Source organism: Nymphaea colorata, chromosome 12 (genome assembly GCF_008831285.2).
Source record: "Nymphaea colorata isolate Beijing-Zhang1983 chromosome 12, ASM883128v2, whole genome shotgun sequence".
NCBI lineage: Eukaryota > Viridiplantae > Streptophyta > Magnoliopsida > Nymphaeales > Nymphaeaceae > Nymphaea > Nymphaea colorata.
Genome location: NC_045149.1, coordinates 9,472,013 through 9,494,405, shown reverse-complemented (window position 1 = coordinate 9,494,405; position 22,393 = coordinate 9,472,013). Strand labels below are relative to the sequence as shown.

Below are 22,393 nucleotides of genomic sequence, written 5' to 3'. Positions count from 1 at the left end.
ACTCACCCTAATACAAGAGTATCATTTGGAAGAGTTTCTTCCAAATCAATCTGAGAATTCATGTCAATCATTTGTCCATAACGTGAGTGGAAATGACACATTGCCAAGAATGGTTGGGATATACCAAAGGCTTTCTTTGCAATGTAAATGCAAGTTGCAGATGATGAATATCAGTACTTGGACAGCAGGGCCACCACTCATGTAACAATGGATGATCAACCACTTCACAAGAAAAAACCAGCACCAAACACTAAAGGGATGTTAATTGGAAATGGGACTTTTATTTTTGTTTCTAATATTGGTGATATGGATCTATGTTCTCATAATTCCTTTTCAAACAAAAGAAGGAGCTGCTCGCCCCTCATGTTGTCCACAAGCTACTTTTAGAATGGCAACTCACTAAAGACAATGATTGCATTTTATATTCACTCCTTCTGTATTGATCATTAAGGATCGTTTAGGGGTGTTGTTAATCTCTTAAATAAAGAAATCTCATTTAATGGAGATTCACATTTAGATGTGACAAAATTTCTTGATAGGCCAGGCACATAAGCTGTCGTTTTCTATAAGCAAGTCACATGAAATAAAACATTTAGAAATTTTACTTGCAGATATATTGGGTCTTTCTCCTGTGACATCAAGAGAAAGATTTAGTTATATTTTATTATTGGTTGATGAATGTTCTTCTTCCTCCGGGTTGCTTTCCTTGAAGAATAAAAGCAACACATATTACTCTTTTGTGAATTCCTAGTTGCTTGTTTCAAAACAATTTGGGGTGCCCATTAAATGTTTTCAGTCTTATCATCGAACAGAATTTACCAATCATTGCTTTGAAGAATTTCTGCGGCAACATGGTATTCACTGTCGGTTTCCTTGTATACATACTTGGGATCAAAATGCCCTTATTGAGTGGAAAATTGGCATTTAATAGAAACCAGACTCACACTTCTTAATGATTGCTCTCTAGATCATTCTTTTTTGGGTGGAAGCCCTCTGGTGTGTTGCTTATTTGATTAATTGTGATTAAATGTTTCCAAGGTTCTCATTTGACGCTCCCCATAGAAATTTTTTTAATGAAAAACCAGATTATGGACATCTCCATGCTTTAGGTTCAACGTGTCATCCCTTGACTTTTCATAGATTGTCCAAATTTGATCCGCACACAGGGGCTACTTGTGCTTTGATCCATTTAAGAATATGGTCTCTCAATGCATCTATTTTGATGTAAGATCAAGATTCAATTTAATCAAGGATTTAACGATTAGCAACCCAAAGGCATGGGGACTCGAATTACCAGATTCAATGGAAATTGGCACTCTAGCTTAGTCTATTTCAGATCCTTAACACCAAAAACATAGATTCACCAACCTAGAGATGTCAATTGAACCTATCCCAAACCCATTCCCACTAGTTGATCCTATATTCAACCCAATTGCAGTAAAACGGTGACCCGCTCCAGTACAGAGGCCGAATGCAAGTCTCTTGCATATGCAATAGCTGCATTGCTATGGTTACATGTCACAAAAAACATGTTCTTCCGAAAAAAAAACGTGAAAAAGCGCAATAAATACAATTATCGTACTAAACTTGAAAAATGCATTCTGTGGAAAAAACATTAAAAAATGCAAAAAAAGTGTTTTTAACGTGTTTTTTTTGTTTTTTTTCATTTTTATGTTTCATGTCTTTTTAATACCAAACAGTTTTTTTTTTTCATTTTCTATATTGTTCTTGCAAATATCATTTAAGTTCTACTCATACACGAATTTGAGCTGCATCATGTGTTGAACGAGTCGAGGTCGAGTTCACAAGTCGACACGAGTCGACTAATTCAACTAATCAAATCGAGTTGAAGTTCACTCAATCGAACCCATTAAAGCTCGACTCGCTCAAATGTTCTTTTGAACTGGTTCGTCTCAGGCGGGAAAGTCTTTTTCAGTTTTAACTTTTAAGTTTTAGGTTTCCTTTTTACTTTCCCTCTCTCCGACTCTCCGTCTCTCGTCTGAGTTTTCTCGTCTTAGTTTTCCTTTTTACTTTCCCTCTCTCCGACTCTCCGTCTCTCGTCTGAGTTTTCTCGTCTTAGTTTTCCTTTTTACTTTCCCTCTCTCCGACTCTCCGTCTCTCGTCTTAGTTTTCCTTTTTACTTTCCCTCTCTCTGACTCTTCGTCTCTCGTCTGTCATCTCGAAACTTCTCCTTCTCTTCTCCATCTGAAACTTGTTCCCCCATTGCAACCCTAACCTTTACCCATCCGTGGGCCACTTCAGGCTTCAGCCTTCAAGGTCAGCCGGCACCGGCAGCTCCACTTCAGCCTTCTCCCTTCAGCTTTCAGCCCAAGGTTCATACATGTGCTCTCCGCTTCAGACTTCTCCCTTTGCTTTCAGCCCAAGGTTCAAGTTCTCTCTCTCTCTCTCGCGTTCTTTCTGCATTTTCTCTCTCATTTTCATCGCGATTCCTGTTTTCAGTTCCTCTTGCAGACGCCTCTCCCTCTCGGTCTCCTTAGAAAACCCTTCAATGCCTTCATCCTTCAACTGGTTTCAGGCCGCCAACCGCTTTGATATCCCCTTGTTGACGAGGACTGTCGGCATCGGGTTCTGCCATTCTGGTGACCCTGGTAAAACACCAGCAGCTCTCTATGTCTCTTGTCGTAGTGAGTCAATGAGTACCTCTTTGCCCTTTTGTTCTCTCTATTGTATCAAAAATTTTTTCCCCAAATGAAACACTCATAATTTCGTTACTCTGTGTCATCCTTAAAGGTTTCAGGTGAGCGCCACAGCCTTCAACCGATCTCCCCTTGTTGTTGAGGACCGTCTGCATCGGGTCACGCTATTCCAGTGACCCTAGTAGAACACTGGCAGCTCTCTCGTCATAGGTAGATACGATACGACCGTAACGTTGAAGTTTCATTCATCATACATATGGATGATTGTGATTTGTGGGTTACTCCTCTTCTTTTGTTTCTTCCTTGAGCATTTGTTGAGTAACATGTCAGTTGGTTTTTTAGATTGTATTCACCATTAGCCTAAGTATATTCCTTGCATGATATTTCAATTAAATGGATTGTGTTTGCGGTTTGTCTTCTTAAACTAGTAGTTTTGTTTTTGTCAATAGGAATGAGTTCAGCGATCAGACCCTTTTCTTGAAAAGAAATTCAACTGTTGTAATATAGCCCTTCCACTTTATTGTAAAGGAAAAGCATATTAACAATGTACCGGATAAAAGTTGGAACAACAGGGAAGGAAGACTAAGTTGCATGCAGAAAATTAGTTTTGTGCTGTTACTTTCTTTATCATCTGTTCTGCTACAAGACGTGCAGAGAAAAGCATCTGAGAATGAAAACTGTGCATGTAATATTTGTTTAGGGAGATTACTTACCTAGCTTACTGCTATTTCTTAATGATTATGGTTCCTCCAACAGCCAGGATTTCAGAGGAAAGCATTTGAGATTCTGAAACTACTGAATGGAGATTAAGAACCCTTCATCCTTTCAACTGGTTTGAGCCAACAGTGCCATAGTTTATCCAAGGTATGTTGAATAATTTTGCAATTAAAATTCGGTGTTATTTCGATCTCTTAAGAACTGTTAAGGGTTGGGGAAAATGACATCAGAAGGCATACTCAATAGCCTAACAACAAAAATATTACTGTTGGGACCATGACGAGTAAACATAAACAAATTTTCTTCTCTTGTTCATGATATTGGCTACTAAAATGATAACCTCATTCTCCATTATGCACTTACCCTCTTCCTAGATTGTTACAATCTTACTTTATGACCTTTCACCTGTTGCCTATGTTAGTTACCGCCTGCCATTGCTAAGGGGAAATTGTAGGAGCGCAGTGGAAAGCCTTGCAGCCTTTGTTGAGTTGAGCTAATTTTATTTGTATGGTGGATCTGTTCATTTTGTAGGGCCAACAGAAGTTGCTATCTCATAAAAGTCAGCAAAGTGAACCTGTCACAAAACATTTGTTCACATATTTATACATACTTCTGAACAAGCTAATTATGTAGAAGTCCCATTCATTTGGAATGAATTTGATGGAACTGGCCCGCCTTCCCACTTGCACCAACTATTTGGACAAGTCCATTCTGATGTGATGTTCCTATTTGTCAATAGGTCCTTCATCTTGTTTTGCTGGACTAGTTTTCTGCACTATCATTTGATTTGTTTATGATACATCATTTCTCTTTTGGCAGTTTATTTTCAGGGCAGAAGTGAATTCATTTTGCTTATCTAAAGTATCTATTGATGTATATGTATTTGTCTATAATGACTATGGGCCTGTAGTAGCGCATCATGGATTGAGTTTGATTGAGAACTAGCCTGTCTGAGATCTAATAAGGTTTGTCCTTGTTGACAAAGAAGGAGCTCATTAAGAATTCCTGTGTGGTTTAAAGAAGATTTATACTACTGTGAAATGGTTGTCATTTGACTGTTTATACTTTAGAAATGTGAGAGGAATTCACCAGTCATGATTTCCTTGTTTTGTTTATAATGTTGTTACTGTTGGCAGCTACGGTGAATAAGGTCTACTGCGAATAAATAGTTGATTTATATGTCTTTGTAAGTGTTGGGAGGCTGGAATGTGAATTGTCATGCATGTGATTGAGAATGGTTAAGGTTCTCCTGTTTTTGCAGTGCCAAGAGGTGCTAAATTCATTATTAAGTCCATAATGCTAATTGTGTGGGATAGATTCCTGGTTACCAAAATCTTGTTTCTGTTGCAATAGATAAGTTGTTTTTCTTTTTGTGTTTGTTGGTAATGAGTTAATCGAGCCTTAATCGAGCTCGAGTTCAACAAGAAAAGATGAGTAGCAACCGAGTTTATCGAGCTTAAGCGAGTCGAGCTCGAGCTCCACAAGTGACAATCGAGCCGAGTTCAAGGCACTTTAGTCGAGTTTTTTTCGAGCTCGAGCCGAGTCAAGCTCGAGGCCTTATTTAGTCGAGCCGAGCTGGAGCTGGCTGAGTTCGGGCTCGACTCGGCTCGTGTTCAGCCCTAGCTGGAATGTTGATAAGTTCTTTTGAAACATGAAATTTTAAGGTTTGTCTAAAGTAAAAGAACTACAAGAGTTGACAAAACAGCTGGATATTTATGATATGTCAATTGTTCATTAGCACGAATACATGGGAGTTGGACTATGTGAAAAAGGGGCTTCTTTGCGAGGTGCTATAACCTTATTTTCTTGTTTTTTCACTTCAATCATGAGAAGTTCATTGTGCCTCTCAAAATTGTTGCATTTGTATTCAGTTGTTTGACAAAAATGTTGTGAGGCTAAATTTTGGTGGTACTTTTCGTCATAACGTCAATATCTTGTTTGTCAGTGATCCTAACTTCTACAATATATTTACAAAATATCACATTCTTATAGTACTAGTGCAAGAGGTATCTTTGTTGTCGACTTAATTATTAAACTACCAAACAACATGCTTTGCTCCATGCATTTCATGTTCATCAATTCTATTGCAAGCAATGAATAATATTTAGAAATGCACATGTGCTTAAAAGTGGAGCTCCTGTTTTAAATGGCATTGATGTTATTGCATTGATGAATTTGACTCCATGTAAAATGTTACATGATATTGTGCTTTGTCTTGTGCCCTATGCAACTTTTTTTTCTTAAAAAATGTTCATGCCCAAAAACTAGGTTAGATGCGTAGAAGTATGATGTTTACCCTCTGATATCATATTCATAACGTCCCTCCAAGCAATGGAACAACAAACTATTTCAAATGCAAAGGTTGGTAAAATTCACTTAATGGTAGGACTTCTACTAATCCTAGTGACTCACACTATAATTGACATTTATCAATGATTGATGACATTCATTTGCCTCCTACTTCTCTTTCCAGATAAAACTTCATATTTGAATCATCACTTTCGAAGTCATGAGTTGGAAAAGTTCATGTTCATTTGACATCTATTCAGACTTTATGTCATTACTTATTCATGCATTTACTATATCAAAATGATTTTTGGGTCTTTTTTTCGTTATATTTCAAGGATTAATTTTTACTATGCAATTTTCCCTTTTCGGTTCTTAATCATACTACCACCATGCTATTCTTATGTTGAGCATGTATTCTGCTATTGAGGTGGCAGTCAACACTTCTTTTACAAGACCTTTCTCCTCTTCCCTCTGAATTATGGTGCAACATAACTTAGAACTCCCTAGAAAATGAAAAATTGAACTTTTTTTATTTAGAGACGACATCTCCTTCTCTAACTAGTTAAAACCACTACCAACTTGAAAATTTCTTCTCATGCTTCCAGTCATGTTCGTTATCTAGTGCTACTAAAATAGACTGAAACTCAACCATTGAAATATGAGTCTCACCATTTTCACTTTTCTGGAATTGTTTGCTATGCTATAACTGAATGAGTTGGGCACCAATTATAAAGTATTTTAGAAATTCTTTCTTGGTGTAAATATAGAAGATAATTAGAAGTAAAAGTAGCTACTATGACAAGTTTATAGAAGCACATACATCAAATGTTATAATGTAGAAGCTTCTTAGAGTGTCCGACATTAGAATAGCTGGCATTAAAATGTCAAGTATTTATATCATGCTTTGGTGGGGTGGAACAAAAGTTTTAGATTCACATTGCATAGGTAATTGAAGGACTGCAAATTTTGTTTGAGACATTTTCATAGCTTGTTTGAAAGAGATGCCATTAAAATTCCATGACTTTGTACTTGGCTGTTGGCTGAACCACCAACCCATTTTTGCAAGCAGTTTTATCATGACCTCTTGCTAATACTCTTTTTTATAATGACTAGTAGTAGGTGGAGCAAGACAAGTAAGGCCTTTGAATTAAATGGAATGCAAACAACTAAAGTACTCAAAGAACATATACATATTCATTTATTTATATGTGCATATTTGATAGACTTTCATGATATTGAGAAAAAAAAATATGGGTACAATTATTATATGAAACCATAATTTTTTTTTTTTTGCAAACTAGAAACTTTCAAAAAAAAAAAGATTTAGGTTTCTTTATGTGTATATCACATATAAATTGTGGTTACAATTATAATATGGAAAACATTAGTTTTTAATGAAATAGAAACTTTTTTTTTTTTTTCAATCGAGCTCCTCCTAATTCATTTTGTGTCTCTGTGTGTCAGCCTCTTTTCACATTGGACAAAAAATTGTAGTATCATTATAATATGATAAACATTATTCTTTCAATGTAAACCTACGGTAGGATATGTCCTCAACCAATTATATTATCACAAAATATGATATTTGCAGCAAAAAGTAGAAATCCTAAGAGGACCGGATGCAAAACAATGGCAAAACAATTCATGATATCATTGTATGCATTATACATTGAGATTCTTCTTTGAAAAGGATGAACCAAAATTGAGATTAATTAATTACCAGCTAGTGGTGTGCAACAAGCAGTGATGAGTTTGATTGGTAATTATATAGTAGGGACAAGGCTTGTGCCTTGGATGAACCTGTTTGTCCACTTCTTCTAGCTGGACCAATATGTCATCTATAACACATATTTTTCCATTAAGTGCTGCTGATAGATTGAACTTATTTGTTCAAAACCTAATTCTCAGAAAAAGTGAAACTGATACCTATCCCATACAAGATTCCAAAATTATAGTCCCTTTTATTTTAGATTTCACAAATCTAGAAGTGTTGGTAGGTTTGATTTTTTTTTTTTAAAATCCAGTGCAATATGTATATTTAGTTTGTGTTTTGAATCGATAGTCCCTTGATTGGATTCTTATTTATTAACCAAATAAACCCTTAGCTTTCTCTCATATTCTTAATTTGCAGCAAAACTATGGCACTTCTATTTCATAGAGGAATTCTGAAATGATTTAGAGTCTTACCTTTAGCCCATAATCTCAAAAGGATAAATTCAGTTTTCACTATGCCAAATTCAACTTGTGCTGATGGTGGATAGGATGTTGGTAGATAGGCAGGGGAGTTGTGGAAGGTGAGAGCCATCAGTGAAAACACCCACATAGCTTGATTCCCTCATTAGCACCCAAATCAAGATCAAGAACATGAACAAACTCAATGCTCACTTTACATCGTTTGTGCATGAGAGCATTTGCAGCTCATATGCCATGAATGTCAATGGCTGCGAAGGCCGTACCTGCCTCACCAAGATCGACTCACGGCCAAGCATGATGGCATGTATGATTGAATCCCCCATCCCAGCTTCATCACCTCTTGTCTAGCTGTTGGTGGAATCGGGAGCTCTATATCAACCATGTCGATCGAACATGTTATGCCCCATCTGAAGCCATTTTCTTCTTCTTTCCCCTCATTTATCCTCCCCATGTCAATCTCTAGCTTGTTTTGTCACTTTCCTCCTAGTTTTATGACTTCTATTTGTTCTTTTTTTTGTACTGTTATCATCTACCTCCTATTGTCAAGGAAGTTATTGGGATTAAAGTTTGGGAAATGTGAAACTATGGTTTGTTTATGTTCTGTCCCTTTCTTGTTTCTTTAGTTTGCTAGTCTAAGATTGGACATGCGTTAAGTCCATTATATGCAAGGGTTATTAGTATCATGTGGAGAAGGGATGAATTCATCGTTATGCTTTGTTGATTTGGTGAATTTGTTTGATTTTAGGGGTCTTAGTTGGAATAGTTGTGTATAATAAGCTAGCATGCAGTTATAGTTTAGTGGAGTAATGTGCTAGCAGTTACAATTTAGCGGACTAGTGTTATAGCAGGCAACATGTGTGGTGGCGAAATTATATGAAGTGAAACAACAAGTAGAGCAGCTAAACTGCTCAAGTTTAAAAATGTTGTCATATGTCATTTGCCTTTCTTATTCATTGGAACAATTATGAACACATGTCATTTTGTGTTTTGATTCATTTAGCAGTTGCAATTGATTTCACTTAAAATAAAATAGCTTAGTGGCTCTCTCTTTTTGAGAACTTTTGATACCACCATTTTTTACAATGTGTCTCTAACTTTTATGGTATAATAACGCATGATTTGAGTAGTCAAGTAGACCATGGCAATGACCAACAGAAATCCTCAATGGACACTATGGACCATTTAGTTTCAGTAAACTTAAATAGAGAAAATTATTTACTATGGATATCACAAGCCGAGTCTATAATGATGAGTCAAGATCTACTCAATTATCTTAATGGTTCTTCAAGGCCTCCAAGCAAGAAGGTTTCTAGGAATGAGAAAGGTTTAGATGATCTTGATTCAGAACTTGTGTTGTGCTCCAGGATAGTCAAATCTGTGGTTCAACTTCAGCAACTGAGAAGAAAAGCGGTACTATATCCTATTAAGATACGTGGAGTTGCTATGATGAGAGACTATAGACCAAGAAAGGTGTTGTTGGATCTTTGGCATTAAAGGCTGGGTCATGCCATTAGGGGTGTTGTTAATCTCTTAAATAAAGAAATCTCATTTAATGGAGATTCATAATTAGATGTGAGACAAAATTTCTTGATAGGCCAGGCACATAAGCTGTCGTTTTCTATAAGTAAGTCACATGAAATAAAACATTTAGAAATTTTACTTGCAGATATATTGGTTCTTTCTCCTGTGACTTTAAGAGAAACATTTAGTTATATTTTATCCAAATTTGATCCGCACACAGGGGCTACTTGTGCTTTGATCCATTTAAGAATATAGTTTCTCGATGCATCTATTTTGATGTAAGATCAATATTCAATTTAATCAAGGATTTAGCGATTAGCAACCCAAAGGCATGGGGACTCGAATTACCAGATTCAATAGAAATTGGCACTCTAGCTTAGTCTATTTCAGATCCTTAACACCGAAAACATAGATTCACCAACCTAGAGGAGATGTCAATTGAACCTATCCCAAACCCATTCCCACTAGTTGATCCTATATTCAACCCAATTGCACATGTTGACCTCTCACAAAATCAATCAGCATCCATCTTGTTAGACAAGACATCGCCTCGACCTAAAATTCAATCACCTAACCCACCTTGAAGTTTGTTTACGTAACCGTTATCCAATCAACATTGAAACACCACCCATAGTCACCAAATGGTAACACGGTCAATGACCAGTTCCCTCAAGTTGAAGGCCTTAAGAAATATAGAAGACTGTAAGTCAAGTGAAGGCTTTATAAAATGTTGGGAGATAATGCAATCTAATGGGGGTCCAAGAAACATAAAACGGTGGCCAGCTCCAGTACAGAGGCCGAATGCAAGTCTCTTGCATGTGCAATAGCTGCATTGCTATGGTTACAAGCAATGTCACAAAAACCATGTTCTTCCCAAAAAAAAATGTGAAAAAAAGCTATAAATAAAATTGTCGTATTAAACTTGGAAAATGTATTTTGTGGAAAAAACATTAAAAAATGCAAAAAAAAGTGTTTTTATGTTTTTTTTTTCATTTTTCTTGTTTTTTAGTGCCAAACCGTTTTTTTCATTTTCTATGTTGTTCTTGCAAATTTACTTATTTTTTTTATGTTTGTGTTACTAGTTTCTCTCTTATTTTACTTTTTCTTCATTTTTAGTTTTTTTAAATTTAAAAAATTCACCATATTTTTTTCATATTTTCTCATTTTTTTCATGATCTCCATATTATGCTCAAGAAAAACCTCGTTGTTTAAAACTCTGAAACATTATTTGTGACTATGATTATAAGTAGTACTTAATGAATTAAGGTTTTCATCTAATACTTCCACTCTCTGGTGCAACAACATATGAACATTATATCCGGTGGCAAATCTAGTTTTCCATGCCCAAACTAAACATGTGCAAATTGATTTCTACTTTATTGGCCATCATGTTGAAAAGGGCAATATTTAGATTGAGTTCATTTGGTTCCCAGAACAAATAGTAGAAGGGTTCACGAAACTGCTTAGTGCCGGATTGTTTGAAACCTTCGAATCTAATCTTTCCATTGGTGAACTGATGCTCAGATTCAGGGCAATGACAAGCTAGCAGTTATGGTTCAATTGAGTAATGTGCTAGTAGTTACAATTTAGTGGAGTAGTGCTACAATAGTTAATATATGTGGTGGAGCAATTATAGAAGTGGAGCAGCTAAAGTTGCCAAGTTTAAAATTGTCGCTATTTGTCACTTGTCTTTCTTATTAATTGTAATAGTTATGGACAATGTTGTTAAGTGCGTTGATGCGAAGCGATGCATTGAGCCTGTGAGGCAGGCGATGCGCAATATAGCAAGGTGACGCGTAAGCATCATGTTTAAAGTTTTGAAATATATAATATGTTTAAAAATGTAAAACAAGAAAAGGTGACGCGTAAGCATCATGTTTAAAGTTTTGAAATATATAATATGTTTAAAAATGTAAAACAATAAAATAAGATGTAGAAATGATTTTGAAAATTATTTTTTGTGAACGGCTTATATATATTATTCTATAATTAATTGAAGCTAACTACAGATGTATGGTCATCAACTTGAAAACATAAGACAAAGGCAAAAAACATGTCCCATTACAGTACAATAAGATTTCATGAAAATTCTAAAACCAAAGGTTGACTTTTTTTTTTTTTCGTTTGTTAGCTCCTATACGCGCACGAAAGAAAAAAAAATCTTGACTTTCAATTCATGAAACTTGTGCAATGACAAATAAAAGGGTTTAACATGTAAAATTTAGAAGTGAATACCTAATAATGGGTGAAATCAAGTTGACAAGTTTGGTTCCATAAAATAAATTTCATGTCACATAATATCAAATCTAGATGTTGAATAGAACATAGATGGACCAAAAAACGTGTGATATCTTGGAAAAATAGTAAGAATGACTGCTGGCCAATTTGTTATTATTGTCGACAGGCATCAACCATTCAACGGAATGAGTGAAAGATAGGAGAGATTGAACATTCACAGAAGGTTATGCAATAGCCGTTAAGAGAGCTCGCCGAAGAGCAAGCATACGTTGAATAGCTCTCAGAAGTCACCTGATACACATGCAGCACGCACTAGATACGCGTCGTCTTCATGCATGTGGCATGCGCATGAGGCCCACTACGCCTCAACATATCTTTTTGAGGTGTTTCTTTAATTGATGTGTTGTGATGTGTGCGCATCATGCCTTGATGCGCACACAGTTAACAACATTGGTTATGGGCACATGTCATTTTCTGTTTTCATTCATTTAACAGTTTGAAAGTGATTTCACTTAAGATACAAAGGTTTGTGGCTCTCTTTTTTTATGTTTTTTTGATACCACCATTTTTCACTACATGTCTTAAACTTTTAATGTGCTTAACGAATGATGTACCATTGGATGCTTTGGGAGGGATCAAGGTAGTGCTTTTCATGTTTTTTTGTTGACCTTCTGTGCTATTTCACGTTAGATTCACATTAGTGTATGCTGACATTTCGAGAATGTTAGCTGATGCAGCGTGATACATGTTGAGGAGCTTCTAACGTTATCTGCATCTTCATTTTTTGTCGTTGTTACTTGAAAACATAACCAGTTATTGTTCGCACTCAATGTTCAATCGCATCTTTCCCTCTAGGACGAAAACAATGCACTTGAGGAGCTTTTGGAATCTGACTTGTTGGATCTGATTGGACTGGGGAAGAGGTAAGTTGGATATTATTTTGGTTGTTTGTTTTGTTCAGGTTGATTGCCTGCAAGTAAAATAATAAATTTCTGGCCATGCGGATGATCATAACAAGTGACAGATGGTATGGTTCTCTTAGGACTCTTGGAGAGAAAAAGTAGGCTTCCAATGAGGTTAGTTGTTTAAATATTTGCAGCATTTAGATGCTTTAATTAATATACAGGAACAATTATCAATATTTGTTCACACATTTGCAGTTTTTGTGCTGGTTTGATCAAACCTTGTTAATTTTTCGGATGATCTAAGTAAAGGATGGAATCATGATTGAGTTTCACTTGATGAAAATGACAAGCTTGTGATATGAGTGAACAAGAAGGCGGATCCTTTTCTGGAACAGTGTACAAAGTAGAAATATGATTTTAATTCTCTTAAGTATAAGAGGTTTCTACATTTATCATCTTTTTGTGAACTCGTTTGGCTATTTGAATGATTATCGAGCAGACTGTGGATGCATTTTCCAATTTTATGAACAAAAGTGGTTGGCTGAGTGTAGAAGTTCAAGTGACTACTTTGGAGGCTAGAAATTCTTGGCATGTCGTGTTCTTGCTGGGACGCTTGATGTTGTCATGGTATTATTTTTTATATTCCCAAATTGCAACATTGTCTTTTTTTTTTTCTGTTTTTTCCTCATCATCTGCACGACAGGATTCATGCATATCGATTGTGGTCGGCTTTATGGCATTTGGAAGAAGGTTGATTCCTAATTTTCACTGTTCCAAGCATCAAGGCATTATGGAGCTCTTGATTTGCAGTTCCCTACGAGCTCCAAATGAGAAAAAGACGATGCCTGTAAGATTCCATTAGATCAGGAGACCCTTATGTCAGTATGACTTAGGTTCCTTTGCCAAAGCCGTATTCAATTTGAACCTAGCATAAAAAAATTGTAACACCATAATCACTAGACTTTCAAATTTTGGGATTTTTGAATCATAAATTGTTGTTCAACAATGTTTTCTCTATCTGTTTGTGTGAGATGTTCAATTTGCTGTGGGTTGCAATATTCCTTTTGATGGGCGGTTGAAATCCACCGAAGGAGGGAAAATTGGTACGGGCGGGTGAAATTTCACCCGTCCGATTGAAATCCCGTCAAACAGGGTAGAATTCCACCCATTTAACCCAAAAGGGAGCGGGTGGAATTCCACCCGCTCGAAAGTCCGAGCTCGGAGCTCGGACTTTTGAGTGGGTGAAATTTCACCCGCTCGTTGTTTCGGGCGCTCGACCTCCCTCCTCAGCGCACGACTTCCTTCGGCAGCTCACATCGCACTGCAGCTCCTCCTCCCTCGAGCCTTCTCACATTGCACCAGAGTGGAAGGAGGTCGCACCGTCGCCGCTGCCTCTCCGCTCCACCGCCGGTAGGCTTTTTTCCTTTCTCCCTCTGATTCCCTCCCTTTCTCTGATGCCCTACTGCTCTCTCCTTCCTCTTCTACCACATGCCTGATCGCTCGCCGTGCACGGCCACCGCTCTGCCTCCAGCCATCGCCGTGGTTCTTCAAATTAGGGCTTCAAAGACTCATCCTTTGATTCTCTGCCTTCCTCTTCCACCGCTCGCCCCATCTCTCGCCGTGCACCACCGCTGCCGCTCTGCTTTGGATGATAGTCACAGCTTGCAGGGAACTTGAGTTCCTCGATGTGAGAGGCTGTTGGGATGTGAAATTGGACGGGGAGGAGTGGCTGGCCAAGAGACAACTGGAGAAGGGCTTGAAGGTTTTGGGTCCAGAGGTGGTCGATCCCTATGAACTCCTGGTTTGGAAGATTAAACGTGAGTTTCTATTGAAGAAAAAGGTTCGTCTTCCCATATCCATTTAATTCCCCTGCCAAATTGGCATATTGATCTTCCTATATTTGTGAGTGTTATATCATGTGAAGGGTTTTGCAAGTTACTGCTTGTTGAACTGAATTAAATCGCTGGAAATTGAAAGTTACTTTTTTGTGGTCTACAGATGCTTGTTTGAACTAAAGTGTTGCTTAATTCATTAAGTTGGTCGATTATCTGTTGTCCATATCATTTCACATATACATATTAAAGACCGTCTGCCACAGTTGTCTCTCTGCGCCGTCGCCTCTCTGCCAGAGGTGCATAGGTGTCTGATTTGGGCGTTTGGGCTTGTAACCTTACATTGAAATTTCAAAGGGGATTTTTGCTTACATGTCATCCACATACACCAAAACTGTTTGATATCTTGATTTTTCTTTTTGATATTGAAAGGAGAGTGACTTAACTGCTCGTTAGAATGTTGTTCTTCCAGTGCCAGAACAAATCTTCAGCACCACATGCCCTGGTATTTACACATAGGAGGTGTAAAACCCTTTTATCATTTTAAAAGTTGTCAAATAAATGATTTCTGTTTGTGGTATTATTATTTGTTCGAAGGACTCCAACCTTCATTGATGTTGAGATTCAATCATGCTGTAAAAAATTTGAAAATGTTCAAGAACTTCATATCTTGATTTCATAAAGAAAATCTATGTGTTTTTCTGAAAATCATTGATAGAAGAAACATAATATAAACTTGTAGCCACTGTATCATCTCAAAAACACGAAACTTTTAGAAGCTGGAAGACAGTAGCACTGAGTGTTTGTTGTTATCAGCATATGTGCCAGGTAAAGCAAAACTGGAAAAAAATTTCTCCTTTGACTTAATAATATGCAGACTGCTGATTTACTTCGTCTTCTTCACCAATCATCCTCTCTGCTGTCACTCGAGCCTGAAACACTACTTTAAATTAAGGTGAAAATACAACATTACGGTTGTCCATGCGTTGTTGTTGCTTTTGATACTCATAGAAGGTTGTCATGAGTGCATGCATGTGAAGAACAATGTCATCAATTTTGTAGTTGAAGAAATTAGCAGCAGTTTCAAATTACCTTTCTCGGCTACCCATTTGCAGCAGAAATTGATTTGACGACATTCTTTGTATTCAAGTTTTCAATATTTGTACTCATGTTTTTCACATATGCGTTGCATCAGGTTCAACAATTAATCCAGATTATCAGATGTGCATATATATTTAGAAGCAGAGGGAGAAGGAATGGTCTGCCGGAGCTTTTGGCATTATTAATCGGTCATGGTTCCCCGGTAGCAGTTTTACCTGTTCAGTTGGTGCTCCTATATGCATCTAAGCAACTTCTTCCTTTGGTGGACAGAGGTTTAGCATGGAGAGATTAATGAACATGATTCTCTTATATCTTGTTCTTAACATGATTCTCTTATATCATGTTCTTACATTTTTGACAATGGCTGCATTCGAATCATTCTTTATTGTTTTCAATCACAGTAGCAAATGCCAATTTCTTCAGTTCCTCCTCTTGTCTTTCTTCAATTCTTTCCTTTGGTGGATTTGTAATTTGTCTTCCTGCTTTCATTCTCACGATAATTACGCAAATAAAACTAAGAGGAACAGTTGATGTCATGAGGATTAATTGGCTCTGCATTATAGTCGGATCTAAACATAAAGAGAAGTTGAAAAGCTTGTAATTTAGTGTGATCACCAGCAATCTCGGGCCAATACCTGCCGATTTCCCATTTTTCTTAAAGAATAACTAAAGAAAGTTTAAGCTAATAAAGAAAACTAAAACATATCTTATGTTTTTGAAGAACTCACATGGGCCCGTTAAGTCTTAGCAATGGTCCGATACAATGCGATGATAATGTACATGGCTATTGAGTGTACATGCATCGAACATATCACTTTTGATTAAGCAGGATGAGTATTTCATTCCATATAAATGAATGGTAAGGTTTGGTGTGGAACACACACACTCAACATTTTGTTCTTATTTGTTTTTGGATGGTAGGGACTACACCCTAAACATTTTGTTGTTTTGGAAAATCATCTTTCAATTTTTTTCCAAATCAGATTTGGAGAGGAGAAGACAGAAAAAAAACAACATTTACCATCTTAAATTCTTCCTGTGCATCAAACATGGTTAAATTTACCACGTTAAATTATTCTTGTGCATCAAACAGAGTTAAATTTATCAAGGTAAATTTCACCCGCCCATCAAACAGAACCTCAGATTGGAAAAGAGAGAAATTTCATCCTGTGAATTTTTCTGGAAAAATTTATCATGGTAAATTTACCGCGTTAAATTTCACCCGCCCATCAAACGGGCCCTTAAGTATAAGAGGTTTCTACATTTATCATCTTTTTATGAACTCGTTTGACTATTTGAATGATTATCGAGCAGACTGTGGATGCATTTTCCAATTTTATGAACAAAAGTGGTTGGCTGAGTGTAGAAGTTCAAGTGACTACTTTGGAGGCTAGAAATTCTTGGTATGTCGTGTTCTTGCTGGGACGTTTGATGTTGTCATGGTATTATTTTTTATATTCCCAAATTGCAACATTGTCTTTCTTTTTTTCTGTTTTTTCCTCGTCATCTGCACGACAGGATTCATGCATATCGATTGTGGTCGGCTTTATGGCATTTGGAAAAAGGTTGATTCCTAATTTTCACTGTTCCAAGCATCAAGGCATTATGGAGCTCTTGATTTGCAGTTCCCTACGAGCTCCAAATGAGAAAAAGACGATGCCTGTAAGCTTCCATTAGATCAGGAGACCCTTATGTCAGTATGACTTAGGTTCCTTTGCCAAAGCCGTATTCAATTTGAACCTAGCATAAAAAAATTGTAACACCATAATCACTAGACTTTCAAATTTTGGGATTTTTGAATCATAAATTGTTGTTCAACAATGTTTTCTCTATCTGTTTGTGTGAGATGTTCAATTTGCTGTGGGTTGCAATATTCCTTTTCTAACTGTTGTACATTGCTGTTCATTTGATTATCTATAATCCTCTTAACCATATCTTTGATATACTTTTACAGGCCATTTGGAAAGGCTTTCAGAATTTAAGAAGTTCGTTTCTGATTATTCCAATTTGACAAAGAAGCATTGTTGGTATCCAATCTTGGTATGAAGCAAAGTAGGAAGCCTATAGAGTTCTTCAACTGTTACAATCAGTGATGGCTAGGATCAGACATGGTGGGTTTTCTGTACTGGTATGCCATAAATTTTCTCTTTGTTCATGTAATTTATCATGTGTTTCTGATTTTCTTGGTGATACTTTATGTTAACATGGTTTCTCAGGATTTTCCAATGTAACCACTGTCGGTTTTTGTGATTGCAAATGCCAAATTATCAGTCTCTGATTGCAAATGGTGATGACTTTGACTATGAACATACTGAGCAAATGAGAGTAGTAACAGATAATCTAGAGTATAATAGTATTTTTTTTGTCATTAATGTGCTGCTCTAAATTGTTGATTTGGAGTCACTCGATGAATGCAATAATGCCTTCTGGAGTCTCTTTTACGTACAGCTTATACATATGCAGGGGAACTACCATGCTGCGCTTTTGGAATTTCCACTCTACTTTCCAGTTTCCTCTTATTACTTTCAAACCAAATTCCTCTACCACTCCGAATGAGAACTCAGTACTCATAACTCATTCAGGATGCTGTCCCTCCCACTGACTCAACAAACGAACCAACTCATGAAGTAAAAGCCGTTTTAGTGTTCTGAATTGCTTACTGTTATTAATCAAAAGAAGCGTATTCAGGTGTAGCTGATTTCTTAATTGGAAGCATGAATTGTATGTGGATTGTGAAGTTAAGCATGGATTGTAGCAACTCCTTAGTCAAAATTAAAGGTTTAAATTTATGCCACAATAATTACAATAGCCATGAGTTCCTTCGTGGCTAAATGTAAAGTCTGCTGTGAAGCAATATATGTATGTGAGGTTTCGGTACTTTGTTAGCAGCTACTCTTAGATGTATATGAGGCCTTTTATTTTTCTTTCTTGTATTTGTGTCTAGCATTGGCTTTAGAACAGCGATTTTTGGTTTATAACAGTGGTGAAATTAATCACCGGTAAAACACTTTTCCACCTACTGATCGCCCAAGGTGGAGCATCCCTACGGTTAAAGCCATCAGCAATACCCACATGTTTTGATCGTAAGTTTTTTTAAGCAAAGTTACTTAAGTTTCTCTTCTTTGAACTTTTCAAAACTTGCTTGGAGGACTATATAGGTTATTTGCAGCTCACTTTTTCTGAGTGTCAAAAAAGATTATTTTCCTTTTTTGTGTCAAAGTAAATAAAGGTATGGAACCAATAACATGGCAAAATTAATTTATTCTCTTGTCAAGGAGGTGAGACACATCAACAAAATTGCATGGAGGGATGTAGGTTGACCAGTTAGGGTCGGCGGCTAGTAAGCGGTTGGTTCCGAGTTGCATTCACATTTTGTGACAATTGAAAAGGAAAGTGATGTACATGCTGAAGTATCAAACCCCTGAACTGACATAGTTCTCAACCCTAGGAGCAAGATGGAAGGTGGTTGGGATTTCATGTTGAGTAGTGATACAAAACTCCTACTCACTCAAAATAAACTTATCAACAAAGTAGGATGAATTTTTAGCTTTATGAAATGTGTTTTGTATGTGCATGTGCACACATACATTAAAAGAGAACCTGTGTAAGTGTAATATAAGTTTGTGGAAGCTTATTTTCCAAAACTCCAACCACACAGATGTGATCCCTAATGCTCAAATGTAACCTCTTTATTTCATAGTTGAGAGATTGTGTGGTATCAGTAACATACCGTTATAGTATTATGAATATACCTTTTAAAAATGAAGTAAATTCATAAAATAATATGTTATAGTATTTTATGAATCTACTCACAAATTCTTAAAATAGGATAGTAAGAATGTGTTACTGACACATAGGTGATCCCTCTCATTAGTTAAAAATCCATGGGGTTGTTTGACATTAGTAACATATTGTTACTGTCTTATGAACCTATCTTAAAAAACGAGTCAAATTCAAAGAATATTTTTTAAAGTGTCTAACGAATTTAACCAATTTTTAAGTTAGGTACATGAGAGTTGAGACAATAATATAATATTATTGTTCCCAAACTACCCTTAAGAATCCGCTCTAAGATGGGTATAATTGAATGGTCAAACCAAGTTATTGTAGGTTGTGCATTCATATGCATGCATTATAATAACAAAAGAAGGCATTACAATTTTAAATTTTTAAAAACAGACATAGTTGCATATATAATTTTTTGTGTAGTTCCGCAGCCCTGGATCCTAATCCACATTTTATGTCAAATCAAGGGGCGTCGACAATGTTTAATTAATTTTTTAAATAAAATTTTAGTGAAACTTAAGCTCATCTTATCAATAATGTTTTAACTAATGATATGATGCATGATTGGGGACATTGGTGAGATGTCATAAGCCACCAACCTTAGCTTAGCTGGCTGGAGAAGGCAATCCACAATGTTATATAGTTCTTCTGCCATCCGACTCAGCCCACCCCACGTCACACTCTGTCCTTAGCTGCCAACATGCATGATCATCCAACCCACCATCCCCATGCATGTTCAATATCCACATATATACATGGTATTACCATACATGCATGAATGGATGGTGCATGCATGCACATACCATGTAGGCATGCATACCATCCATCATCATCATCATCCGAAAAAGGGTTGGTGGTCGAGACCGAGTACGTTTGTCTACAGAGGGATGGGCCCCACCAATAGGCGCTTCATGTTTGTGGGACCCACACTTCATGGATCTTCTGTTTGCGGATATTTGCTTCTTCTGACATCGTTGAATCATCTGCTTTAGCACTAAGTATTTTTTTAATTAGAAACTTTGTTATAATAATGTTTATAAAAGTTTAATTTATTATGCCTACCGCTCAACTTTTCCTGCTTCTGAAAAAAAGGGAAATCTTCCATAGAAATATAAGAGCGCTGGCGCCTTGTTAACAGCGTGTTAGGTTGTTACTAGAAGCTTCTAATGCACCATCTTTTTCAATATATATATATATATATATATATATATATATATATATATATATTCTTATCAATTCAAAATTGATCTATATATATATATATTCTTATCAATTCAAAATTGATCATTGAAAGCTCTATAAATTATTGTTAACGGCATTATAAATAGTTATCATAAACCATCACTAATGCCCTTGTAACAATTTTTTTAACAATAAAATTTTAGCTTTTAGCCATCGGCCAACATTCATCATTACATAAGATGTAAGGATTTGAAGTCTCTTACATATGCATAAATAATTCAATTTTTTTAAACAACAAAAAACAGTCACGTTGAGATGACAATGCCAAGGCCACTAGTACTTTTTACAGGTCAAGAGGTGTTGTTCATATTTTACTCATTTTAAATTAGGTTATTAGAAAATTGCAAGTAAATTCTAAATTTTCCAAAAAAAGGGCACCCTTCCTCCTTTTGGCCACCAATTGGCATGTGAAAGGTAATTAAGGTCTCCTCCTTTATATTGCAAAAGCTTGATGGGATGAATACCCATTAATTCAAGGTAAATACTTCATAAGGCACCATAATAAAATATTATATATATATGTGTGTGTGTGTGTGTTTTGTTGGGGGGTGCTGTATTAAGAAGAAAAAAATGCTTTTCTTAAGGTTTTATTGTCTGATTATTTCTAGTTTGTTTCATTTTAAACGTATCTCTTTTTATTTTATTTTTTAATTTGGGGGAGAAAGAAAGAAGAAAGGGGAAGAAAAAGCTGGGGGATTTTTTCAACGTGGTAGTCAATTGTCACTAAAAAAGGGACGTGGAAATTTTGGCACATCAAACAGAGGGGAGCAGCAAAATCAGGTACACTTTCAGACGCTCCACTTTAGATGATTGGGGGCTTTCCAAAGCTTGCCAAGGGAATATAAAGAAAAAAACGTACGTACCGATTGGCCTCGGATCCTTTTCTTTGTTGCTAGCAAACACCAGCTAGTGCTTGTTTGATCCACAACAGTTGACGTCAATATAGACCGTCAAAACCGGTTTCAAAATCCAATTGCCATCCGGCCGGTTTCAAGAACAATCGGAATTTGAATCCTAATATTGTTATATATATTCATATATTTTTAAAATAAATGATAAAAAGTTTAAATAATAATAATAATTCAAATAAGTGTGAGATATGGCACCAGAAAATATTTTTCCACTGAATCGATTTGATTCGTTTCGCCGAAAACCTAGTTTTAGAATCAAAACTATTAAGGAGCATTTTGATGACACCCTCATCGAGACTAGAATCAAAACTATGACTAGAATCAAAACTATTAAAGGGCATTTTGATGACACCCTCATGGAGACTGGAACTCAAAACTAGGGGGGGTCGACAGAGCCATGACCTTCTTCTTTTAAAATTTTTTGAGAAAACAAAATTTACACTTATAATTTTAGAAAAAAATTCATTTGGCTCTTGTAAGATTTTTTTTTTAAAAAAAAAACACACTTTACCCCTATTAAAATTTTCAGAAGCATAGGCTGACCTCCCAAACAAAATTTCTAGATAGATCTGCTCCCACCCTAATCTAACCAAGTTTTGTAGGAAGCTATGAAGTCCAATTTTTTTTATGGGTTTTGAAAATTTGTTTTGTTGGTTTGATGATAAGCTCAAAAACTTAGTTTTTTGGTATTAGCCCGAAGGGGGGTCAGGCTTTTCACTCCTTTTTACAGAACAATATTTTGTCAAAGCTGGCATTTCTTCGGACCGAGCTTTGATGACACCCAAATACTTCAAAATTAAACCTAGTTTTCGAGGCAACCAAGCTTAGCTTTGGCAAAGGGCGTCTTCTGTAATTCAAATTAATTACAACGGATGAATTCGAAAGTTTAAGTTAATAGATTGTGTTCAGAAGGATTACAGAGCCTATAAATCGAAAAAGGTAATCTTTTACTGTGCTTTGGAAGCATCTGATTCATAAATCTCCCAAAGTTATATGAAGGA

The 22,393-nt window shown here is 36.3% G+C and overlaps 1 long non-coding RNA gene across 10 annotated transcripts; it reads left to right on the top strand.

Annotated features, from left to right (window-relative positions):
* The first annotated feature begins 1,980 nt into the window (after positions 1–1,980).
* LOC116266266 (uncharacterized) lies at positions 1,981–17,730 on the top strand. 10 transcript variants are annotated; one of them, XR_007574846.1, is made up of 9 exons: positions 1,982–2,385; positions 2,461–2,645; positions 2,752–2,867; positions 3,414–3,521; positions 12,471–12,538; positions 12,658–12,691; positions 12,776–13,930; positions 14,052–14,360; positions 15,548–17,285. It is a non-coding gene; the product is annotated as an uncharacterized LOC116266266 (long non-coding RNA). The 10 variants fall into 10 exon arrangements; XR_007574838.1 differs by adding an exon at positions 17,408–17,730 and having other exon boundaries at positions 1,981–2,385; positions 12,471–13,930; positions 15,548–16,856; XR_007574843.1 differs by having other exon boundaries at positions 1,981–2,385; positions 12,471–12,691.
* Positions 17,731–22,393: the final 4,663 nt, after the last annotated feature.